Source organism: Lissotriton helveticus, chromosome 3_1 (genome assembly GCF_964261635.1).
Source record: "Lissotriton helveticus chromosome 3_1, aLisHel1.1, whole genome shotgun sequence".
NCBI lineage: Eukaryota > Metazoa > Chordata > Amphibia > Caudata > Salamandridae > Lissotriton > Lissotriton helveticus.
In genome coordinates, this window is record NC_136061.1 from 199,466,540 (window position 1) to 199,482,127 (window position 15,588).

Consider the following 15,588-nt stretch of genomic DNA (forward strand, 5'->3'; position numbering starts at 1 on the left):
CTGCATCAGGATTGTAGACAGACATGTTCTGTCACTGTGTTTTACATTCAGTGTCTGTGGAAACATTCCAGGCAGAAAAGAACATCTTTAAATATTATGCATATGTGTGTCTATAGTGTCAGTTTGATTTAATATGTATTGAACGTCATATACTAAAGCTAGTGGAATAACAATAAATGTGTAACTGAACACCAAGCACTAGCCTTTGAGCTAAACGGAAGGGAGAAGGATTTAACCTTAAATTCCCAGAACTTTACAACATCGAATCCTGGAGTCAAATACTGACATTCCCTCTTGACCAAATTGCATGATCCACGACCCAGCCCTTTACTTCACAATGTAAAATATTCCTTAATCATCCAGTTTGAGAGCACATTGATGTAATTCAGTACAGAATCTGCACTCCACAAGAACCTCACTTATGTATGGTTAATATAAATGTATTTAATGTTCACACAGGCCAAATAGATGAAGAATCTGACAAAATGACACATTTAGGGTACCTCACAGCAATGTTTCATGTATAAAATATTACTTTCAATAAATGTCACTCAATTCAGTGATATAATCCTTATCATATTTTTCTAGACATGTGTTGCCTTTTGATGACTTGGCTCATGCTTTGGTTCTTTCCCAGGCCATCCCCAAACATTTAGTGCCAGGTGTACTTACAATGCATTAGGTAAAACGGGTCGCAATGTGCACCCTGACTTATTACCGAATGCACTGGTAATTTGCAAACAGGCTTATGTACTAATAAGTCAGTTATAAAAATACTGAATTGTAGTAGATTGCAATTCAACCCACCTCATTAACATAAATGAAGGTCAGAAATTTCAGCCCAGTAAAATGTCCTGCCATCACAGTTGGTGGTCTGTTGGGGTCAGCAGACCACCATGTCTGCGATTACGTTAAAAAGAAACAGTGGTTCCAAAATGTTTCTTTTCAACATTCACAAGGGTGAAGGAGGTTCCTTGGATGGTAATGGGTTACTATCTTCTTTGAGGTGTTAGTAAAATGTTTTGCAACCAGATTTCAGTCACAAAACATTAACACATAGCATTTTGATGCGATGTCTTAAACACACCCTTTCCAAATACCTATTCATTATTGTTTCCTAAACCCATTTTGTGATTTTGTAACCTGCTACCATATCCCTAAATAGTTTTAGGGTATTCAAAAAAACATTTACTGCTTGGATATGCTATGATATATCGAATTGCAGAGTTTGCAAATCTAGTATATCCGTTCGTACAGCTGACCCTCTGTGCCTCATAAGCCCTTGCCTCTACACCTCATCATTTCTTCAAGTCTACTGCTCCTCTGAGTGTACACTGTTAGAGGCCCTTTGGTCAGATTCAAGGTTATTAGGAGCGCCAGACAGCCGCTCCACTTGTCTGTTCAAGAAACCGGGATGGGACAATCACTCAGGGCCCACCTTAAGTCCCATGGAAGTCGCTTCAATAGCTCTGGCTAAGTCACAGGATTCATTTTCACCCCATATGCAAGCCAGTTGCTTTCCCGGCACCCTGTCGGGCCATACTGTCACATTCTGGTGGGTCCCTGTTGCCTCAACCAATCAGTGGCTTGCCTCCCTCTGCTGTGACATAGTGTGCAGCACAGCAGCTAGGCCACAACTGCTCTTGGGGTTTGTGGCTTCTGGATTTTCTTTGTTCTCTGCCTCCGCTCTGCCAAATCCATGCACCTTCTGTGCCTAATTTTAAATAGGGGCAGTAGCACCTCCACCAAAACTACCCCGCTGGTATCTCTGTACTCAAGGTCCGGCCTTAGGCTTGTTTAGTGGGTGGGGAAGGCGGCGTTCTCACTGTCTCCACTGCCTCGGTGTTGATCTGCAGTGTCATAGGCAGCAATCTGTGACCAGTCATTCGCCCCCTTAGCTTGTGGTGGAGATCTAATCAGCATGATATGCACTAGACACTGTGGACTGCGGTGGATATATGGATGGCCGGTGGGATCTTCTCTAATTAAAAAGAGCCATGCTGGCTCCTTCAGCCTTGCCTCTACCCCCCTCCCCCAAGTGACGGGGAATTCACAGGTCAAGTGGATGAGCAATTAACCACCAGCTTGAGCCCTTCTCAACTTGATTCAATCCAAAGTAAAGTGTGGAAGTATCTTCCATGGACTCGAGATCCAGAGAGCACAACTAAGTATCATGAATCCCCGTTGAGGTTAAATGCCTGGGCCTTCAGCTGTACGTCTTGAAGGTTACTTGATTGGCATTCTGAAGAGATGTATGCTAGAAAGCTCCTCTGTCTACACTGCAAAAACAATATAAATAAATCTAGGCTACACAAAGCCTAGAAGTGGTACCAGAAAGAATACCCTGCCTTTCAGAACCGTCATTGTATAGTAGACAGTATAACATTTACACATTTTTATATTTTTATTGTTCCATTTGTAAAATGCTCTGACACCACACGGTTATGATTTCAGTGTATTAAAGTACTAAGGGGTGTATTATCAAGGGCCTTTTTGCTGCTTTTTTGGCTTTAAAAGGCAAAAAAGCGGCAAAAATGACATTGCCCTATTTACTAGGTGGCGCTAACATGCATTAGCTCATGTTAGCAGCCGGATTCCTAACGCCTCACCTCGCATCTCCAATGAGATGCAAAGTAGGGGCTCTCAGAGGCAAAGTAGGCGTTCCTATGAAAATACAAAATGAAAGAGGGTGCTACCACAACAGCGCTGTATTTACAAGGTGGCCCTGGACTTGAGGAGCGATATCAAAACTCCCGCCAACTGCGGTTTTTGCCAGATCCTAACGTCTGCGCAAAACTTGACTTAAGCATATTTAGTATGGGAGGTGGATTGACATGTTTAGTACACACTCCCATATTAACAAGCTTTTCACTTGCGCTCATGAATTATCACTGTATTTCCTGCGATATTGGTGCTTATCGCCTCTATATCTGGATTTCTTATTGCCTTCGGCGATGAAATCCAGCGATAGCCGGCGATAGGAAAAACAGCGCTAAGAGCGTTTTGCGAGCATTATCACAATTTCTTGTTATTATGCCCCTAAGTAAATACATCCGAGGAAGTGAAATACGCTTGCAAGCTCATTAAAAGAAGGACTGTGGCTTCAGCATAGAATTGAGTTAATGGGAACTTACCACCTAAGGCAATTTAATGCGCATTACAGAACACTCCATCATGCCAAGTTCTGGTAGGCAGATACCACAGTGGTAGGTCGTCTTTGGTGCTACCACTGCTTTAAGATATTGCTATTCATTGTCACCAGATGCGATTCAATACTACCGGGCTTTACCACGGCATAATAAGTAGCACTGGAAATTCATAAATAAAAGACAAATACATGCATAGAGCTTCCTGTGCATGAAATGTGTACAGACTCTCATGTAGGAGAAGGTTTGCACTGTGATTGGTCCTGCAGTTTAGGCCGCTGTCGAAGCATGCAACTGGGTCAAGTGTGTTCAGTGGTTCTTGTCTATCAGTTGGAGTTGGTGGATCCTCAAGGTCCACCAAAAACTGAACACCAAAATACTAGAAAGTTTTCTCTATTCAATTATGTGGGCACATCCTTGGAAGCTTTCACTCAATTGGTCTCCTACAAGCATCATTACTCATAGGAGACTCGACTCAGACCATAGACACACATCTTTAATCCAGGGGTCTATTGTATTGCATTGCAATGGCGTTTACATAGCGCTTACTACCATTGACACGGCTATGAATCTTTCTCCTTAGGCACAGCATTTCTGTCATCTCTTGAAGGACTTGTCAACACGCCATAAATAACAATGTTGATAGGGTATTTCACATATTCACTTATGGAGGAGAGGCTGCTTCACTGGTACTAGTTACTGGATCCAGGCAGTTTTATTGACCTACCACATTTTAAATACTTTCTGTATAAGAAGTATAAGTGTTCAGATACTCCAGGAGCTTAAATCCTGCTTTAATGAGCCCACTAATCTAACTGACCATCGACTGACATGGACTGAAGACACCATCGAAGAAAAGTGACTGCATTACATAGAAATGAGATGGTGCAAGGGCCTGCCCACATAGACAAATGACACACCAAATTGCGGGGCAGTATCTGGAGGCGGAATATGCACGTGAGGAAGACCTGTCTTGGAGCATCCATGCTAGACCAGGAACAAGGGCCAGCACTCACAAGCACAGACGGGGAGGAATTTAATTAATCTTTAAATCGTAGCTTGCAGCTGTCACTACTTGTAACACCTGGATTGATGTCGTTGAACCTCTTACCTTGATAACAACTTCGGCAGATTCCACCTCTTTGGCTTTTTTGATATTATTTTGTCCTCCTGATATGCCCTCTTCCTTCTTGTAAAAGTGGCAGGAATATTCCATTGCCGTTAATATTGATATGAAATACTCATTTTCTTAGGTGATTTTAATATTGTGCTTACTGATCAATAAACTTTAAGGCCAGTAAATAAATGCCTTAACTTGAGCAATGTAATATCCCCTAATTAGCTCTTAAGCACACATTCATTGAGGGAAACACTCTTGATCTCATATGTGCCCTTCCTCTCACCTTCTCCTCAATCCAAACAATACTTATTGTCTTGTCCGACCATTTGTTATCAAAGGAATTATTGATTATGCCTGCACTGTTACTCACTATAAAAATACAACCAAGAAACTAGGAATTGGAAAAAGGCTACTATTAACCATTTTGAAACTGTAATTATGCCCTCTAGATATTTAGCATTACATGTATTTCTCATCCTTATGATAAACAACACAATAAATAGGGTTGCCCCTATTTCTTCTTCCGCAGTTATCAGAAAACCTCATACTGCCTGAAGATTTTCTGAAATTCTTCTACAACTTAAACATGAAACCAGAGCAGTTAAGCATAAATGGCACTTTAAGTAGGACTAAGAGAATAGGTTTCTCTATTAACGCAAATTAAAAATCTATATGGTGGCCATCTTTCAAACTGCATAATGTCTTCTAAAAACATCCAAAAAGAAATGTTTGACTCAGAAAACTATCGAACTCCTCAAAAACTTCACTCAATACTAACCCCACCCACATTTTTTGATTTGTCACAAAAAGTCAATATGATTAAAACTAAATATATAATTTGATCTACAACACTGAATCCTTAAATATACATCAAGCGCTTTCAACATTTTGCCAGAATTAGGTCCCATTTACTCAAATGAAATGTCTACCATTATTTCTCATTGAAATCTGGTGGAATATAATACTACCAAGAGGGTTTTGCCCTCATCGAAGCACAGAAACTGTGATGATTGCCACTATTGATGATGTGGGTCAGGATGCTGATGCTGTCAGTGTCAGTGCACTATTCTGCTTGACCTGTCGGTAGCATTCAGCACTGTCGCTTTCAAACATGATCTCCTTCTGCACAGAGGAAAGATATTCTAGGTGCAGGCTTAAAGTGGTTTTCAAACTGATTTTTGAACTGTTACTAAACAAAACTTGTCCCTATAAAAATTGCACGTGGTGTACCTCAGGGATCCATTCCGCCCCCATATAATTTCAACCTTTACATGAACACGCTTTCTACTCTTTTCACCTACAATTATTGATTTAACCCCTTCGGGGCTGATGACGAGCTGGGCTCGTCATGGCGCACACCGGTCGTGCGCTTATGACGAGCCCAGCTCGTCATGAGCCCCACCCTCGGGGGAAGCGCTGGCGCTCCCCCCGAGTGTCTGCGATCGCGCTCGTTTTGCTGGGGGTGACAGCGGAAGAGTTTCCGCTGCCGCCCCGCCCCTCCCCATGGGAATCCCTGATGACGTCAGGGCGCACAGCACGCGCTGACATCATCAGGGATTCCCAGCGCTCTGGAAGCCATTTTCTTCCTGAGCGCCGTGGAGAAAGGTGGGTTTCTTGTGTCCGGCGGGGGTTTGGGGCCGCAAAGAGGCATCAGGGGAGAGGAAAGAGATTTTCCTCTCCCTTGATGTCTCGTCTCAGCGTCGCGATCGTGAGGCGGAAATGCCCCCACTAGCACCAGGGATTTAAATTTAGTGTATAGGAAGCAACCCCTTGGGCAAGGGTCGCTTCTAGGCGGGCTGTGATTATGTTTTTGTTTTTCTGCCCCCCCCCTGGGGGCAAATCGGCCAGTTTTTTCGGCCGTTTTGCCCCCAGGGGGGTCAGAAATTCCCCACTAGCACCAGGGATTTTTTGGGAAGGCATTATGGTGGCCATTTTTATTGTTTACGTTTTTCTGTCCCCCCTGGGGGCAAATCGGCCCGTTTTGTTTTGCCGTTTTGCCCCCAGGGGGGGCAGAAAATGCCCACTAGCACCAAGGGTTTTGATTTTAGCTTTTAGGAAGCGACCCCTTGGGCAAGGGTCACTTCCAGGTGGCCTCACATTAACTTTTCGTTTTTCTGCCCCCCCTGGGGGCAAATCGGCCCGTTTTTCGGCCGTTTTGCCCCCAGGGGGGGGCAGAAATTTCCCACTAGCACCAGGGATTTTTGTTGGGGCAATGTGTTTGTTTTGGGAAGCGACCCCTTGGGTAAGGGTCGCTTCCAGGTGGCCATGATTGTGTTTTTGTTTTTCTGTCCACCCTGGGGGCAAATCGGCCCTTTTTTTTGCCGTTTTGCCCCCAGGGGAGGGGGGGGGCAGAAAATTATCACTAGCACCAGGGAATTTAAATTTAGTTTTTAGGAAGCAACCCCTTGGGCAAGGGTTGCTTCCTGGTGGCAAGTAATTATGTTTTTGAATTTATGCCCCCCCCCCCTTGGGGCAAATCGGCCCTTTTTTTGACGTTTTGCCTCCTGTTTTTTGGCCCACTAGGCCCTAGGATTTGAGTTTTGTTCCAATGGTGGTTATAATTTTGGTTGTTTTTTACTGTCCGCCTTCCTTGGTGCCAGTTGGTCTTTTTTTGTCCTTACTGCCTTGGCTGGCGGTGTGTGTGGAGTGGTGCTTGGCTGGCGGTGTGTGTGGAGTGGCGCTTGGCTGGTGGTGTGCGTGGAGTGGTACTTGACTGTCTGTGCACGGAGTGGTGCTTGGCTGGCGGTGTGTGTGGAGTGGCGCTTGGCTTGCGGTGTGCGTGGAGTGGTGCTTGGCTGGCGGTGTGTGTGTGGAGTGGCGCTTGGCTTGCGGTGTGCGTGGAGTGGTGCTTGGCTGGCGGTGTGTGTGGAGTGGCGCTTGGCTGGATGGTGTGCGTGCAGTGGTACTTGGTTGTCTGTGCACGGAGTGGTGCTTGGCTGGCGGTGTGTGTGGAGTGGCGCTTGGCTTGCGGTGTGCGTGGAGTGGTGCTTGGCTGGCGGTGTGTGTGGAGTGGCGCTTGGCTGGATGGTGTGCGTGCAGTGGTACTTGGCTGTCTGTGCACGTAGTGCTGCTTGGCTGGCGGTGTGTGTGGAGTGGTGCTTGGCTGGATGGTGTGCGTGGAGTGGTACTTGGTTGTCTGTGCACGGAGTGGTGTTTGGCTGGTGGTGTGTGTGGAGTGGTGTTTGGCTGGCGGTGTGTGTGGAGTGGTACTTGGCTGGATGGTGTGCGTGGAGCGGTGCTTGGCTGGCGGTGAGTGGCGCTTGGCTTGCGGTGTGCGTGGAGTGGTGCTTGGCTGGCGGTGTGTGTGGAGTGGTTCTTGGCTGTCGGTGTGCGCTGAGTGGTGTTTGGCTGGCGGTGTGCATGGTCTGGTGCTTGGATGGTGGTGTGGGTACTGGCGCTCGGCTGGCGGTGTGTGAGTAGTTACTTTCTGTTGGTCACTACTCACACTGCTAGTTGAGTGACACTCTACGCAGTCCATCATTTTCTGTAGTTGCTGTGTCAGATATGTGGGCGTGTGAAAGTGATGGGCCCTTGAATGGCGCTGGCGGCTGGCGGTGTGAATGTTTTGTATGTGTCAAATGTACGAAAGGTGTATGAATGTCCTTACTGCCCCTGTGTGATGGGGGTACTGGTAGGAGCAAAAGACCGACTGGCACCAAAGGGGTCAGGCAGTAAAAAAAATTCAAAAATTAACCAGTGTCTTGATGTTAAACCCCATCTAATCCCAATTGGTCTAAGCCCTATTTGATGGCCCATCTGGGCGAATGTAAATTTGGGGGGCAAATTTGTGTGTTGTTTTTTTAATTGTTATATTGTTTGTGAAATGTGGTAGTAAATTTTTTTTCTTCTCTATTTTTGTCTTTTTCCAGGCTTTTGCTGTTTGGATTGTTGTAGGTTGCGGGTCTGTTACTGCTGGTTTTACAGCTTGCGTAGTTGCTTGTGCTTGGTAAGTGAATGTATTTTGTACTACTTTCCCTTGATGCTTGTCTTTTTGAAAAAGGTTGTACTTATAGCAGTTTGTGTGGCTCTGTGTTTTTTTTTGGTTTTTTTTCAGTATTAGTGTTTGATGTGCACTTTGTTTTCTAATCTGTCATTTCTTTTAATCTTTCTAGTGGGATATCATTTCTTTTTGCTGTGTCTCAGCAGAGTAGGTGCTGGTGAGTGTAGCTATATTTGGTAAGAGTGACATTTTTTGGTTTGTATTTATCTTTTTGTGAAAGCCTTACCTTGTTTACTTCTTACTTTGCACAGTGTAGGTTGTTGTTCACTTGTGTGTGCAGTCTTCTTGCTTTGTAAGGATAATGGCTAGTCGCAGGATTACTGCTCAGCAGGTTCTTGGTTTGCTTTTTGAGTCTTCCTCTGACCATGGTTCAGAGACTGAGTCCGATTCAGACCCAGAGGTAGGGGCAGAAGATTCAGGCAGTGAGTTTTCTCTTCGCATGGAATCATCATCATCGGATGATGAATCTTCTTCTAGTGCTGATGAAGGGCCTATGGTAGAGGAGGACATTGATGTGCCGGTAGTGGGCCAAGAGGCATCTGTGCTGCTGCCTAGGGCCGCAAGGTTTCCTTTCTTTTTACGTCGGCAAGAGGCATGTGGGCTGCAGCCTGCGCCCAAAAGGCTTCACATTGCTGTGGTGCGCCAAGAGGCATCTGGTGCTGTTCGTCTTCCTGTTGGTGTAGTGCAGCAAGAGGCATCTGGGGCTGTTAGGCTTCCCATTGGTGTAGAGCGCAAAGAGGCATCTGGTGTTGTGCAGCAAGAAGCATCTCAGGCTGCTAGGCTTCCCGTTGGTGTAGTGCAGGAAGAGCCCTCTGGGGATGCTATGTTTTCTGTTGGTGTTGTGCAGCCAGAAGTATCTGTGGCTGTTAGGCTTCCCGTTGGTGAACAGCAGCAAGAGGCTTCTGGGCTGCAGGCTGGGGTGGCTGCTCCCCTCGTTGATAGGGATGGCCTCTGGGTTACCCCTGGCATGGTGCAGCCGGCATTGCCAGAGTTCACTGGTGTTCCTGGGTGTAGAGTGAATACTGAGAATTTTCTGCCAATAAATTCTTTTCAGTTGTTTTTTGACGATGTGTTTTTGCAAGAGATTGTTGAGCAAACTAATTTGTATGCAGAACAGTTTTTGAGGGACAACAGTGTCAGCCTTAAGCCCCATTCTAGAGCAACCCGGTGGACTCCCACAAATGTTGAAGAGATGAAGAAGTTTTTGGGATTAACTTTTTTGATGGGCTTGCTAAGGAAGCCATCAATGTCTTCATATTGGTCCACTAGTCCCTTGATGGCAACAGCTATATTTCCAGCAGTCATAAGTCGTGATCGGTATATGCTTCTTCTTCGGATGATGCATTTTGTTGATAATGGTTTAGCGTTGCCACGCGATCACCCTGATTGTGACCGTTTGTTTAAAATTCGGCCTGTCCTTGATCACTTTGTTGATCGTTTTTCTGAGATCTTTGCCCCTGGTAAAGAAATTGCAGTGGATGAGTCTTTGCTATTGTTCAAGGGCCGCTTGGTTTTTAGGCAATACATTCCTAGTTAGAGGGCACGCTATGGAATCAAACTGTATATGCTGTGTGACAGTGAGACTGGATATGTCTACAATTTCAGGGTGTACACTGGTAAGGAGTCCAGCATTAACCCTCCTGGTTGTCCTTCTACTTTTGGAGTGACTGAGAAAATTGTGTGGGAACTAGGTAGAGGATTATTTAACAAAGGCCATCATTTATATGTAGATAACTTCTACACTGGTGTGCGGTTGTTCAAGGAGTTGGCCAAAGTGGGCACTGTTGCTTATGGCACAACGCGCAGTAACCGTAAAGGTTTCCCAAAGGAACTTGTTTGCAAAAGGCTTGTGCGGGGACAGTCTACTGCATTGCGATGTTGGGAGCTTCTAGCTGTGAAGTTTTCAGACAAGAGAGATGTGTACATGCTGACTACTATCCACGATGAAAGCACTGTACCTGTGCCTGTTTGGAGTCAGGGTGCTGAAGTGCGCAAACCAGTGTGCATTTTAGCTTACAATAAGTTCATGGGTGGTGTTGACAGAGTAGATCAGAGGTTGGAACCTTATGCTGCTCTTCGAAAGGCTTACGTTTGGTACAAGAAGTTGGCTATCCATCTGTTCGACTTGGCATCCTTTAATGCTTTTGTTGTGTACCAGAAGTCTTGTCCTGAGACGAAGATGCCTTTTGTTAAGTTTCAGGAGTCTATAATAGGCAGCCTTGTACTTGTGGAGCAGGCAAGTGTTCCTAGATTTGGAGTGGTGGAGGATGTGGCTAGATTGAAAGATCGCCACTTTCCTGAATACATTCTTCCCACTACCGCAAGAGACTTTCCGACTAGAAGATGCAGAGTCTGTTGGCGAAGAGGCGTGCGGAAGGAGTCTCGTATGTACGGTCCTGACTGTCCTTCTAAGCCTGGATTGTGTCTGTCAGCTTGTTTTAAATCGTACCACACGCAAAATAAGTTTTGGGAGTTTTATTGAGCTGTAAAGTGAATTGCCTGGTCTGCATTTTGTAAAAATTTTTAGTTTGTTTCAAGGATTGGCATTAGTGCAAAGTGTTTAGTTTTAGAATTTGTGTTAGCTGATTTGTAGGTATTTCCATTTGTTTAGTGTTATTTTGAAAAAAAGAATTCTAAATGTGTTTGTGGTGTGTGCTGGCTGGTGCTCGGCTGGTGGTGTGTGTGGAGTTGCGCTTGGCTGGATGTTGTGTGTGGAGTGGTACTTGGCTGTCTGTGCACGGAGTGGTGCTTGGCTGTCGGTGTGTGTGAAGTGGCGCTTGGCTGGTGGTGTGCGTGGAGGGGTACTTGGCTGTCTATGCACGGAGTGGTGCTTGGCTGGCGGTGTGTGTGGAGTGGCGCTTGGCTGGTGGTGTGTGTGGAGTGGTACTTGGCTGTCTGTGCACGGAGTGGTGCTTGGCTGGCGGTGTGTGTGTGGAGTGGCGCTTGGCTGGGGGTGTGCGTGGAGTGCTACTTTGCTGTCTGTGCACGGAGTGGTGCTTGGCTGGCGGTGTGTGTGGAGTGGCGCTTGGCTGGTGGTGTGCGTGGAGTGGTACTTTGCTGTCTGTGCACGGAGTGGTGCTTGGCTGGCGGTGTGTGTGGAGTGGCGCTTGGCTGGTGGTGTTCGTGGAGTGGTACTTGGCTGTCTGTGCACGGAGTGGTGCTTGGCTGGCGGTGTGTGTGGAGTGGCGCTTGGCTGGTGGTGTGTGGAGTGGTACTTGGCTGTCTGTGCATGGAGTTGTGCTTGGCTGGTGGTGAGTGTGGAGTGGTACTTGGCTGTCTGTGCACTGAGTTGTGCTTGGCTGTCGGTGTGCGCTGAGTGGTGTTTGGCTGGCGGTGTGCATGGTCTGGTGCTTGGATGGTGGTGTGGGTGGACTGGCGCTCGGCTGGCGTTGTGTGAGCAGTTACTTTCTGTTGGTCACTACACACACTGCTAGTTGAGTGACACTCCACGCAGTCCATCATTTTGTGTAGTTGCAGTGTCAGAAATGTGGGCGTGTGAAAGTGATGGGCCCTTGAATGGCGCTGTTTGCTGATGTGAGTGTTGAAATGTGATGGGTCCGCGGCTGGCGGTGTGAATGTTTTGTATGTGTCACACGTACGAAAGGTGTATGAATGGCCTGTAAAGAGGTTGGTGCCTTGACGTGGCTTTACAGCTCCCGAGGTGTGAGTCAGTGGTTCAGTTAATCATACTTTCAATTATACGCAGTGTATTTCATTTTTTGTGAAATTACTTGCGAATACAATTGTATGTACTGAATCATCACTCACCCTCGTGCCAAATCCAACCAGTATGTGTGTGTGCTTGCGGATTAGATGGCTGTGCAGTAATATTTGTTTTTTTTCTCTTTCTGCAGTAGGGTGTACCTTGTCCCTTATTGTGATTGTTGTAATGTGTTGTTTTTCCTCCCAGATGGTGTCAGTGGTCTGATTTGTATCAGGTATGAAAGGTGCGTGAATGGCCTGTAAAATGGTTGGTGCCTTGTCGTGGCTTTATAGCTCACGAGTTACGAGTCACTGGTTCGGTTTTTATGCATTTATTTATTGACAGAGCATTTCATTTTTTGGAAATATCATGTTAATAAAATTTTATGTACTGAACCATCACTCGCCCTCGTCCCAAATCCAACATGTATGTGTGTGTCTTTGAGAAATAGATAGCCGTGCTTGAATCTTTGACGTTTGAGTAACTCAGTTATGGTGTATATTATAGCTATAAATAACTTTCTAAATTTAGATATTATTTTTAAATCATGGTAATAACTTTCTAAATTTAGATAATATTTTTAAATCATGGTAGTATATGGTCATGTCTTTCTGGTGAATTCTATTGTTGTTTTTTGTCGACAATCTCTTGCAAACTTGAAATTGTCTGTCACAATTTTCATGCGATATTGTCCCCTGAATCGCACGTTCTCCAATTGAAAACTTAATTCATTCAAAATAATTTGGTTTTGCAAGGGGTTTCCCATGAGTTTTTGGCCCGGGGCTTGGCGGGCATCTTTGGAAACTACCAAACCCAAACAGTTCTGAAAACTAGACACCCGGGGGAATCCAGGGAGGTATGGCATGCATGGGATCTCCCTGCCGGCACAAATGTCCAACCACCCACAGAAATGTGAGGAAAATGTGGGTTTTTTTGTAAAATTCTTAGCTTTGCAAGGGATTCTGGGTAACAAAACCTGGTGGTAGGCAGTCGAGTCACCCCATTCTGAATTTCCCTGGGTGTCTAGTTTTCAAAAATGTATAGGTTTGCTAGGTTTCCCTAGGTGCTGGCAGAGCTAGGGCTCAAAAACAAAAGGTAGTCTCTTTGTCCAAAAATGGCAAGATTTCACTGGGAAATTGAGGTGCAACCACGTTGCGTTTTGCGCTGTTTCATGTCGCAGCCACTATGCCTACCCATGCAAGTGAGGTACCATTTTTTTGAGAGACCTGGGGAAACGCTGGGTGGGTGGAAATTTGTTGATCCACACAGATTCCAGAACTTTCCACCACAGAAATGTGAGAAAAATGTGTTTTTTTTGTCAAATTCTTAGCTTTGCAAGGGATTCTGGGTAACAAAACCTGGTGGTAGGCAGTCGAGTCACCCCATCCTGAATTCCCCTGGGTGTCTACTTTTCAAAAATGTATAGGTTTCCCTAGGTGCCGGCAGAGCTAGAGTGCAAAAACTACAGGTAGGCACTTTGCCATAAAAGGGTCAATTTTTAACTGCAAAATTGAGGTGTGACCACGTTGCATTTTGCGCCGTTTCCTGTCGCAGGCACAAGGCCGACCCACACAAGTGAGGTACCGTTTTTATCGGGAGACTTAGGGTAATTCAGATTTGTAAATGAACTGTTATTACCAATTGAGTTTTCATGCCTTTCTCCCTTCCAAATGAAAGAAATTCTGTAAAAAAAATAATTTTCAAAAATGACCAATAATTCTCATGCTAGTATGAGTATTCCCAATTTTGAAAATGTGCAATTATATACTGTTTCTAGACTCTATAATTTGTACCCAATTCAGAAATACATAGGTGTCATTCATACCGAGTTTTCCACATATACATTTTGCAAGAATAAGTGCTCTATACCCAGTAAATAAAAAAAAATCATTGCAAGTTGCTGCTCAGTTTTTGGATCTGGGTTGGTCGGGTACTTGGAGAAACTACAAGTCCCATATATCCCCACAACCAGGAAAATCTAACGAATGTAATGGTACATTGATTTCCAAGAGCTGTCAAAATTAGAAGAAGTTATAGGTGAAAACGTTGAGACAAAAGGCTGTTTTTTTCAACAAATTTTCAATTATTCCAATATTTACCTGTTAGTTTATATAAAGAAACCTTCATGGATTTAGAAAATGACCCCTTTTTGAATTCAGAATTTTGTCTACTTTTCAAAAATGTATAGCTTTCCAGGATCCCTTATTGCTTTCATACTCATTTCTAGCATTAACTGGAAGGTGGTGAAAAGCTCTAAAAATAGCAAAAATAGGCTATGTCCCAGAAACATGCCAAAACTGTGTGAAAAATGTTGGTTCTCTGACAAAAGACTGCCATTCCCTAAAAGCTGAGAAAATGGAGATTTCAGCCCCACAAACCCTTTTTTGATACAATTTGCAGGAAAAAACCCAGAGGCTTTCATTTGCAGCCCGTTTTTCCCATTTTTCTGAGAAAAACAAAAATTTCACTATATGTTGGTTAATTTCTGGGACCCCTCGAAGGGAATCCACAAACCCTGGGTACCTTTAAAATCCACATGATGTTGGAAGAAAAGGACGCAAAATTGGCGTGGATACCTTATGTGGAGAAAAAGTTACAGGGGCCTAAGCGCGCATTACCGCAAATCGCCAAAAAAAGGCTTAGCACAGGAGGGGAAAAGGCCTAGCAGCGAAGGGGTTAAGTAAGAAATACTCAACATCTGACGCGCTCCTCCCGGTCTTCAAAGGAAGCCGATGACGCGACTGCGCAGTGGGCGGGCCGCTGGCACATCGAAGGCGCGCTTAAGGCAAGCTTGTCAGCGCCTATCTGCCCCCGACCGGGACCAGGCGCCACATCGCCTGTCGGTACCACCAGAGAACTCTTTGCATACACCAAAGACCAATTCACCTCCTTTAGAGGATCACTGAGTAGTAAGTGTTTACACACAATGTTCCCAAACAGTTTTATTAAGCACTGTCACATTTGCGGTTTTAAACTTCGCCCCTCACTTGAAACATCTTTACCCCTCCCAACCACAGAAACCATTAAAATGTTTCTATTGAACTGTCATTCCTTAACTAAACACTCATTAGAAATCTACCTCTTACTCGAAGAGGAAAGCCCCGATGTTCTCTTTTTACAGAGACTTGGCTGAATAAGGAAGCCGACCACAAGATTGTCCAAGCACTCCCCCAGGATATGTAATATTGCGGCTAGATCGCGTTACGGGTAGAGGAGGCGGTCTAGCTATTATATACAAACATAAATTTGAATGTCGTTCTACTAATAACCCCCTTCCAGACTGTGAAAGTATTCATTTCATCTTGAGTATTTCTCACATTAAGACTTTTTCAGGAATTCTTATTGACCACCAGGTGCTGTAGGCAACTTTTGTAAAGACTTCCCTGACGCGGTTGCCAATTTAGCTAGCACTCTTCCCAACCTAACCCTTCTTGGGGATTTTAATCTCCATTTTGACAACACCCTGCCTCCATCTATCCTTGAGCTAACTCCAATTTACCCAATTAGTTAAAGGCCCCACTCACTATAAAGGCCATTTATTGGCCCCAATCTTCTCAAATATTTCTGATCTTCTGATCAATGATCCTATACCACTACCTTGGACTGATCTTTTTTTAAT